The sequence below is a fragment of the Limulus polyphemus genome, unplaced genomic scaffold (genome assembly GCF_000517525.1).
Source record: "Limulus polyphemus unplaced genomic scaffold, Limulus_polyphemus-2.1.2 Scaffold1889, whole genome shotgun sequence".
Taxonomy (NCBI): Eukaryota; Metazoa; Arthropoda; class Merostomata; order Xiphosura; family Limulidae; genus Limulus; species Limulus polyphemus.
Window position 1 is genome coordinate 221,893 of NW_013667499.1, and position 11,599 is coordinate 233,491.

Below are 11,599 nucleotides of genomic sequence, written 5' to 3' on the forward strand. Positions count from 1 at the left end.
ATGCTGAATGCAGCACTGGTTCAAATTAGATGTTTGTGAAATCAAAATACTAAGTATATAGTTGCATACGAATTAGAAACTCAAATTACAGATGTTGACAAGCTAGAATATAAAATAAGAAGGTTTTATCTTTTCTATTTTTTAAGATATTGCTCATGTAATAAATACAGTGGCACCCCGCTCACCTCCTTCTTTTTTTTTGGAAACGGTCCCTTTTAAACACTTACTTTTATATATGACATGAATAACCAATCAGAAGCTCAAAATGTCCCCCTAGTGCCCCTAATGCCTTTCTAACGTACCTAGCGTCATTTCTTTCTTTTAAAGCAAGATTCTAATGAGGTGGGATGTGTCTTTAGTCTGCTCGAAATTTTATATTTTTTTAGACCCAAATACGGCTTAGTTACTACGTTTGATAAATTATAATAGAATTCTATGGTATTGATGTAGTAATTTATAATTTTTTAGTTATTCAAAAGTATGTATAAAACCTAAAAAAATATATTCTTTTATGTCATCCACATGCAGAATTTTTAAAGGCTTAGCAACCTACATCAAGCAATAACCGAGTACAAAGGTCGTAACAAGAACTAGAAAAGATAATTTGTTTGCTTTACTTCTATGTTCTATGTTTTAGGAAAAATAACTTTAAGAACTTATTTCAAAAAAGCAATAATCTATATACGTATATAATGTATAATAGTTGAAATGTGACTGTATTTTACAAAATACTAGCCTACTAAAACAGCCAAGACAAGTTACTTTGTACAGACCAAAGGTCACCTTTTGTTATTCGATACGGTAACATGAGTGCACGCGAGCCGCGTCGTTGTAACTTCTGTATTGTTAGCCAGGCACGGATGAAAGGTCAATATAATAAATTTATAATGTTATGAGATTTAATCTATTTAGCCTAAACATTTATGTTTTCATGTAATAATATGTTCATTCTAAAATGAAAAAGGCGTAATTTGTTTATTTTCTAATTTATTTATGGCTGTTGCGAGATCGGTCAAATTTACCGAACACGTACAGAGATAAATCACTGAAAATAACAGATAAGATATCAAGTTTTTTCTTAAGAAAAGTATGATAACTATTTGGACATTATACAGATTTCGGATGTGAAATTTCGAAATTTTCTGATGCACAAAAGTATTTTTAATGATAAGATGAAAATTTCTTTGCATCATAGATAGGCAAGATGTGAAAAGAAAAAAAGGCATGAGAGAAACATTGCTTTACAAACCTTAAGACTTAATAAAAGAAAATTAGATATTTTGCGTATGAAAGCATTGTAATGTTTACTGATAAACTGCCAAATTTCGTTAACATTCGCTTAGTAATTTAAAAGTTATAGCATGAGAACTATATAAATTATTTAGTCCACAATACTTGTTACACAAATAATCTTTGGAACGATTTTAAAAATGCATTACAATTTATTTTTCATCAATTAAATGTAATTGCTATAAGATTTAGATACATTTTGGCTAAATATTTCATTATTTTCCACGCCCGACGGTGTGAATATTGTTTCCATTCCTCTCTGTGTGGACATTATAATTTCGTACAATGGTAGGGTGTCTCCGAAGGACCAATTATTGTACAACTTATTCGCTTTACTTTTACATTTTCTGAGACAATATCTTGTACGATTAATAATTATAATTTCGTACAATGGTAGGGTGTCTCCAAAGGACCAATTATTGTACAACTTGTTTGCTTTACTTTTACATTTTCTGAGACGATATCTTGTACGATTAATAAATTCACATATAATGTCATTATTTCATCATTTATAACCCCATTATGTGTATAATTTCAGAAGCAGGTCTGAAAAGTACGCTTTCTGGATTGACACTCAGAAACAATAATTTGACCACAAATGTTGTGATACACAAGACATAGCTCTGTTTACAAATGGACACAAGACACGTGTGCTTCTAGCTTGGATCTCTTTTTGCTTTAATTGTAATTAACGCAGATTAAATGTTGTTATTAAAGATTAAAAAAATCAATAAAAAACATACGTTCAAAATATCGCTAAACGTTGCACTTCGTTTGACTCCAAATAAGTTATATAAAAAAAGGACCCCATGGAAACCATGTGTAAGAATGTTGCCAATCTACTTTTAAACAAATTAGGTAAAGCAAACTAAGAATAGTTCTGTGGAAATCTTTCCAATTGTAGTCAGACCTACATGTTAGAAATGCTTTTCATATATAACTTTAATTATTCAATACAATTGAAGATTGTTGAAGTTTTACAACTATGTAACTATTCTTATTTAACTACTGATTCATTGGAGTGCAACATTCAAGTACGGGGTAAAACCCAATTGTAAGTGAAACAATTAGGCTAAAGAAATGAACAAAAGCATAAATACTGAAATGCTTTTGTACATACACGTGTTATTACCATTATCAGTTGATATTATTTCTGAATAATATTAGCACAACGTTACTAACGTCATTTCGCTTTCTATGACGTTACTGTTATCTAGTAATGACGCATTATCTCTATAAGGTAAGTACGTCACTGTATTTGTTAAGCAAATGTATGATGTTTAAACAAACTCGGTATGTTTGCTATAGAGATAGCTTGGTTGGTAAGCATTCATCATGACATGGAAAAATACTTTCGGCTTATCATCATGAGTTTCGTATTTATCATTGCCATACAGATAGGCAAGATATTTTTATCACAGCGTCTTGGTGAAAGTCTTTATTGTTACATTATTAGTCACAACATAATGTGTAATAATCTGGTATCTGCTTATTGTATACAAATTATTAGCCCACAATAATTGTTATCCAAAATAAATTTAAGCATCATTTAATGTTCTCTGGATCACACACACACACACTAAGTTTTCGAGGAACATGCCTTTAATTATATAACCCTATGTAAAGTAATAATGGGAGCATGCTTTTGCTTTCTTAATTCTATTTTTACTTTTTTTTAAGTTTTAACCACATTGAAACTTGCAAAAGCAATGAATTATTCTAATACTTTGATGAATTGTACAGGAATTAACTAAATTAAAATAAGAATGTTAGTGATTTAAAAAAAGATGTGAAAAATAAATGTATTATTTAGAAAACATACATATCATCGAACCTGCTTCATCAATCCAGACTTCCCAGTTCACGTTTCTTGATGCTTTTTATGAAGTTTAAGATTAATTACAAAATTGTATGTGGACATAATAAGGAGAGATGCACCAAGCCAAACACGCCATTAATATTTTGTCAACAGTGGTTCTCATTGTTATAAAAGTGTATAGTGAAATATATTTTTTGCTTTGCTTAGATTTATTTTCAGAACTAAATATTGTAACGAATTTGTTATGTATTTATTTTAATATGAACGTTGTTTAGATTAAGTTTATATTTAAAAATATGCATAGCTTATAGTGTTAGAGATGTATTGCGAAACTCCCACCTATTCTCCAAAGTTGTACAAGATTCTCGAGAGTAAGAATCAAAAGTATATATGTGTGTACGTAAACGCTTTAATCAGTATTGTTACGTAAGACTGAATTTTCTAGAAAACCTTCCCAGTGTGTGTGGCCAGGAACTAAGCTAGCTAGCTTCCCAGCGGATTGTATCTACAACAACTCGTAATTAACTCGCTCATCGGAAACCCTCGATAAGATATCAAGGGAGTTCCAAACTAGAAAGAAGATTTTATATTGTTTGTAAGTTGTGAAACTTTTGTTTATGAATCATTGTTTGTAATAACTATTTGTAATGATTGTTATTGTAAATTGCACTGTTGTTTGTATATCAAAACATATTTGTGTTAAAAACGAAGACGTTCTGTATCAACCTTGTTGGCAAATATCGTAAATTGAATAAAATATCGGCATATATTTAAATAATAAATCCAAGGTACAGTTTAACTACTAAATTTGAATTATTAGTTAACTCGGCTTCGGACTATTCGAAATTCTAATACGTAACAATATACATATGCATATTATGTAAAATTACTTTTTATTATAGACTTACGTGTCAGAAAAACTGCAACAAACAATATAAAATTATAACGTTTCTAAATGGTATCATTTTAAAGAAGCGAAAGATATAATCAATACGTTAAGTGCGTACTAAATCGATACTTAATAACATAATCTGCGGTACTAACTGTCTGGTTCAATATTTATAAAAACGAAACATTATGTATAATAAAATCCTTTCAGAACAGATAATTGTAAAAGTATGTAATGTAAATTGTTGGCCATTCTATAATATTTGCCTTCTTCAAATAATTTATAAATCAAGACAGCATGTGTGATAAAACTAATATATGTAACAGTATTATAATAGTTGTTTCGTTAAAATAATGGTTTTATTCGTAAGTTTTAGGACATATAATTAAATCTAGACTACAATGTTCTTGACGTAATCACATGTTGAAATACACTACGATGGGTTCATATCCTATTGAATTATCCGTTTATAAAAACACAATCCGCCCTAGCAGCATTACCTCTAGTAACACAATTTGTCATCCGCCTATAAAACCATAGTAACACAATCCATCTACTGACACCATCTGCTTTTGTAAAACATATATAATTCAGTTAACTTTAGAAATGAAAACTATAAACATAACTTAAGACGAGTTGAACTCTGTATGGAGTGCTACGGAAGTATAGTAACACTGTACACCTCTAGAAACACCATCCGCCTTTGTAAATCCTACACAATACGCCTAGTAAATTAGTCCGCCTATACATTCTTAGTAAGACCTTATAATATTAACACTGTCAGCCTATGTAAGGCACACTTAGTATGTAAGTGAAAACTATAAATTACCTATCGCCATGTGTAAAATGAAATATTTTATCAGAAACTCATTTAGCGTTATACACAGTCAAAATCATAGTTATATGGGTAGAGGAATAGAATAAGAATATAGAGGCTCTAATTTATAGAGCCAAATCAGTGAAACATGTTTATAAAGTGAACAGTGAAATTGTATGTTAAACGATTGCATGATATTTAGCGATGTTATCACGAAAAATCCGTCCTTATCAGGGCAGATATTTGTAAAATGTATGCTATACACATAAGGTAAAATACTATTGATTAATCAATCATCCTAAAATATATGATAACATTATCCTTAGTAGCATCATCCGCCTACAGTAATATTATCCTATGAAATATTTTATCAAGAACTCATTTATCGTTATACACAATACATAAAAATATTCAATTAAAAATAATTAATAAACAAGAGGGAATCCTCAATAGCCGCTGCACTTGAAATTCTTTTAGGCAAGATTAGAGTAAATTAATCTATGAGATCTTGGGCGTGGTCAAATCATCAATCAAAAGCATTTGACCTACTGAATCTAAAACTGTAATTAGATCTCAAATCGGTCAAGAGATGATGAAGCTATGAGCTAAAGGTTTGTATTTAAAAGTAACTAAATAAAAAACTCGGAGCTGTTCTATGAGCCGCAATGCCGCGGCTAAAAATAATAGTTTCACTTATAAAATATAGACGTTTTAGTACAGCAGTATGCAATCCATCGACCTTGTGTCCCTAACAACACGCCTTCTGGTTCCACTTAATGGAACTATGAACCCTAGTAACTCGCCCTCTAGTGCCACTTCGTGGACGTCATGGTCTTTGGTGCGTGGAGCTATGGCATTATCGTATTTACCCACTCCCCTATTACTAAGGCAGCCAATCAGCTTACTCCTATTCCATATTGCTGAATAAAGTGGCCTTAACCATTTGTTACCAGTGATTGTATATTCCCAACAACCTGTGAATATTGGGAAGTTTTGTGAAATATCAAAATCTTTTGATGTGAGTGATTTATTGTATATTGAAGAACGGCCTTACAAATCACATATGATTGGATTAATGTAAAAAAACCATATCAAAGTACACCCATTTCGTCACTGGGAATACTAATAGCAGGTGTAACCAGGGCCGGATTAAGGAGAAATGCAAAGTGAGTGCACCCAACTATGAGAAAAAATATATAAGAACACTAAAAGACTGGATGACTCATTGAAAAACACATTTTGTAACTTCTTATGAAATATAGTGTACCGTACCATCGATTGAAATTGAGAGAGCGTGATAGCAACCGGCCTTTGGGCAGTCTCTAAGAAATTAGAAGATTGCACTACCCTGAACCATTAGAAAATTATTGGTTTAACAGCTGCTTTTCAAAGTTCAGTTGGTTGGCGGATACTGCATGACCCCTTATTATTGTGAAACGAAATAATCAGATATACGGGAAACATGTGCAAGGTCATAATGAAAGGTACCAGTTCGGCATGAATTTGAGAAAGAAATAGGTCAACAACAACAAAAAAGACCAGGAAATGTGAGAGAGAATAAATAAATTGAGAGGGGCGAAGGAAGAAACAAACCTTATTTCTAAATCTATGTGTTATCGATTACCAGCAATAAACGAAAATCGTTATATTTACATTGGTATGAGTCAATTTCTCATAGGAATATGTAAAACCTAAATAAAGTTGAACATAAGAATGGAAAGCGAAGTGCAAGTACAACACGATCGTAACTATGCCTCGTCATCTAATTAGTGACGCGCATGAATTGATTAACGAGATTCCCACTGTCCCTATGTACTATCTAGCGAAACCACAGCCAAGGAAACGGGCTTTCTCGGTATTTAACAGGAAAATTCACTGTCATTACTTTATACATATTATAAATACTAGAATTAGAATTTTGTAAATTATCTACCCATAGCTTATGTTTGTGTATTTGTCAAACTGTAGTTCTAAATAGTATTGAGTTGTATTTGATTTACTTATGATGCTAAGTACCGAGGATCCCCTTTAACATTTGCCTCTGTTGTAAGTTTGTGGATAAGATGAAAATCTGTAATCACATTGCTTTTCTTTCTTTGCGCATTAATAAAAGTTTAAAACAAAACAATGGAACTATGTGCATTTAAGTAAAGAATAACAAGCATCCATGTGACTAAGCGATAAACACGAGAGTTTACAGAGTTTAAATTCAGAATTCAATCCCTGCAGAGAACTCGGTTTAATGTGTAGTTTTGCGTAAATCAACATTTTTATATATGAAGTGGGCAATTATTTTAATGCTGCATTTCGCTTCTACCAATAAAATTTTGACTATTTTTTTAATTGTTTTGGTTTGAATATATATCAATTTCAATTTTAATGTGCTGTTGCGTCTAAAGTTCGTAAGAGTGGCTTCCTTTTACATTAAAAATTACTTAAAATTCATGGCTAGTTTTATTTGAAAAGGATTAACAAGTAAGAAAAGAATAAAATAGAAGAAAATTATTTTCTCTTCAGTACTTTTCTAAAGATGACAATCAGTGTTATATAAGAGATATATTATTTATTAGGTTTGAATTCAGCGTCATTGACCTATGTTCATGTCTGTATTCCGATAACTATGTCTTTTTCAAATATAAATTTAACTAAAATACAAATGATCGTGGATTAACAAATATATCATACTAATATAACAGGATTGTTATATGGCATAACAGATCTATGAGTAATTCTTACATACACTATTTTGTTTGAATTACGAAAATGTGAGTAAATTTGGATATTAACACAAAGATGCACAAAGGCTATATGTAGTACCCGTCTTTAATGTTGGACTGACAGACTAGAAGGACGACAGCACCCGTCGTTAATGTTGAACTGACAGACTAGAAGGACGACAGCACCCGTCCTTGATGTTGGACTGACAGACTAGAAGGACGACAACACCCGTCCTTGATGTTGGACTGACAGACTAGAAGGACGACAGCTAGAAAACGGTATCTACTACTCTTTTGTAACCGAAAAGTGGGATTTGAGCGATAGTTTTATAGTATATCCACGGCTCCAAAGTCAATTGCAGCGACATGGACTTTAACAACGCATTGAAGCTCCTAATTCGTTTTAATACAACGTATTCAACCTCTGTATAAAATGCACACATAATCAACCCTTTTTCAAAATAACACAAATACAACTACACCTGGTTAAAGCTGCCCATCTAAGAAAAGAATAATAATTAAAGCACGTATTTTCATGTGAATGATAAAACGCTACCACAGAAGGAGAGGAGGGATTGAACTTCCTGAAAATCAGGTTATGCAAGCGCACGTGAATACAGAAACAATATACGATTGGGAAACTTAGCCTATGACTACAGTCTCAAATCGCAGATGTCGTTACTGCCATATCAGATTTGTGGAGATAAACTAAAGTCTAGAATATACATGAATGTGTATATATTAAAGTAAAAAATCATAGGTTGGGAGGTTTGATATCACGTTCATCAAACCATTCTTGATATACTAAATCTATTCATCAATGTAACAACATTTGAAATAACACGGAAACTTCTCCAGCGGTTTTAAAAAGGAGATAAAACTTTTAAAGATTACATCAAACTGGCAATATCTATAATGGCAGAACTCATATGTTTATGTATCAACGTAAATAATTTACAACGGGAAGAAAAATACTATTCACAACATGATTGTCAAGCTATTTTCTCACCCCTATCACTAACACTTTACATGGAACATTTCGAAGGTAACGTCTACAAAATAGTCGGTTTATCAATAGGGATTTCTCTAAGATATGTTGAAGTTACATTCAGTATATGGCCACACAATACAAACAAGATTTCTAACAGACAACATCCAGATACAATTCACGATGAAAGTAGTCAAAAGATAAAGATTTCCACTTTTAGACGAAATGGTCACCAAGTACATACCACTGAAGTTCACAGAAAACAAACAGATAATTGTAAAAACTGACTTGAGATCAAAACACCCCAACAGTATAAAGATGAGACTGTCTAGCCTCCAGGTAAAACGGTAATTATAATACACAATATGCTAAAATAATTAAAGAAAAACACACTACTGCAACCTTCCTAATTAACAGATACCCTGAATACTTGATAAATATTTGATGAATTAACAAAATAATGAGAAACATAAAAAATAGGGCACGTGTACCACTGAAACAATATAATTATATGCATACAACACAAAGTCAGGATCTCCAATATTGTAGAACCACAATTAGTACGCATTGAAGTCCAATAGAGAGCAAAATACCATATAGAACATCACTTGTGAATAAAGAATCCAATATACCGAAGAAATAAATAGACCAAAAGTCAGAATTCAAGAGTACAATAGACATACAAGACTCTACAATACCGACCTTTCTGCGTTACCATCATCAGAAAGAATACGACATATAATAACATAAAATAATACGAAAATAATGATATATGAACCACACGCGAGGAAAAGAATGATAAAAGAAGCTTTTTACATCCAAACTTTTAACAAACTCAGCCAATTTAGTATAGAAGCCAGAAAATCCAGGAAATTCCCTCTTGAAGCCATTTAAGCCGATAATTGTTTTGCAATCCCGATTAGGTGAGAGTACAAAAGAAAAGAACTACTTTTCTAATAAGGAAACCCAGGATCGAAACCCTGTTTTTGCTATTGCAAACAATACATCTTTAGGACTTTTCTGAGGATGGCAGCAGAAAGACGTTATAAGCTAATTTATATCTAACATATATTAACAAAGTGTAGCAAGAGATTCGTAATTAGCTACGAAATTATATATTATTCTTCAAGATGTTGAAGTGTTCATAATATTAAATTGAACAACACAACAACTTCATGTTTCTATCAGAGTAAAGATATAGCCCATCGTTCAAGAGTCATTTTACTCTTGTTGAACTTTCGCAGATATTAGACTGGAGGAAGTTGTCAATTACAGACGTTATATTTTTGTTGTGCAACAGCTAGAGCTCTATTACAAGCCCCCTCTGGTTGCTTAACGGAAAATCCGTTGGCTTATTATGCTAAAAATCGGGTTTTGATACCCGCTTTGGGCACAGCACAGATAGGCCATTTGTGTAGCTTTGCGCTTAACAATATAGTAACAGTTACTAAGCGACAAAACAGCAGGTCTTCCATTGAAATGGCTCAATATTTACAATTGATTTAATTTCTGTTAACCTGAATTTTAGTCATCTTTTAAAAGACCACTATTTATTATTACCAACAAAACGTTAGCCTTCTGTTTTTATAGTTATCGCTTTCGAATACTGTTCATATTTCTTTATGTAGTATAACTATATCAAATCTCTGTATTTAGGGACAATATATGCTAATTTTCTTCTTCTTCCTTTAAAATTCAATTGTGATACGTGACGTAACTTAAGAGAAAACAAAAAGATATCATGAACCCTGATAGTGGTTCATAATAGAGATCTCACAGGAATATCACAAATTGTTTGTTTGTTTGTAATTAACCACAGAGCTACACAATGGGCTATCTGTGCTCTGCCCACCATGGGTATCGAAACCCGGATTCTAGCGTTGTAAGTCCGCAGACATACCGCTGTACCATTGGGGGGGAATATCACAAAAGTGCTAATAGAACACAGGTAAAAACCATCTTAAAAAGCAGATCTGTTATTGAAACAATACTTAAGACCTTAGTAGATTTTTGAATATTTGTGAGTAGTGATTTATTCTACCGACTTTCGTACTTCGCTGAAATTGCGAGTGCGTATTTTAGTATTATTTTATTATTATTATTCATATTTTTGTTTCACAAGACTAGAAAAATCGGCTAGGCACTTGCACCAAACGCTAAACAGATATACTATACTATATGAAATGCTGCGAATATCCATGTAACGAATTTGTTGTTATATATTTATTTTAATGTCAACGTTTGTTTGGATTGAGTCTATATTTAAAAAACATGCCTAGCTTATAGTGTTAGGTATGTATTGCGAAACTTCCGCATATTCTCCAAAGTTGTAGAAGATTCTCGAGAGTAAAAATCAAAATTATATGTGTGTACGTAAACGCTTTAATCAGTATTGTTACATAAGACTGAATTTTCTAAAAAAACCTTCACACGTCTATAAATATAACCAACGCGACGCGCCAAGGTAGTGTCTATTAGTTCGCTATAATCAATGTGCTTTAAACTTCGTAAGCTATAACTGTGATTTTTATAGCGCTTATCAATCAGAAAACTTCAGATATTTGACCAGAAATATTTATAAATTTCGAACATTACAAACTATTTAACTTCAGTGGATTCACATCGGACATTAGTATTTTTACAAAGACATTATATAAATTCAACGGTGAAAAACTCAGCGTGTGTTGCAAAGGACAAAGCTAGCTAGCTTCCCGTTAAGTGAAATATATCTCCGTCAACTCGTAATCAACTCGCTCAACGTGAACCCTCGATAAGATATCAAGGAAGTTCCAGACTAGAAAGAAGACTTTATATTGTTTGTAAGTTTGTGAAACTTTTGTTTATAAATCTTTGTTTGTAGTAACTATTTGTAATAATTGTTATTGTAAATTGTACTATTGTGTGTATATTAAAACGTATTTGTGTTAAAAACGAAAACGGTGTGTGTCAATCTTGTTGCGAAATATCATAAACCGACTATTCGATGACGAGGAACCCACTTTGAGACTAATAATGGTTGGAGACGGCTTGAATGGGTAATGAAGAAAAACTTTAATATAAGTTTAACATAACAGACAAA

The 11,599-nt window shown here is 32.0% G+C and overlaps 1 long non-coding RNA gene across 1 annotated transcript in view; it reads right to left on the reverse strand.

Moving 5' to 3' along the window:
* Positions 1–11,599, reverse strand: part of LOC111087218 — a 19,644-nt gene that overhangs the window by 7,443 nt on the left and 602 nt on the right. Inside the window, exon 2 of the long non-coding RNA XR_002611937.1 lies at positions 5,446–5,456. This is a non-coding gene — a long non-coding RNA (uncharacterized LOC111087218). The remainder of the gene's footprint in view (positions 1–5,445; positions 5,457–11,599) is intronic.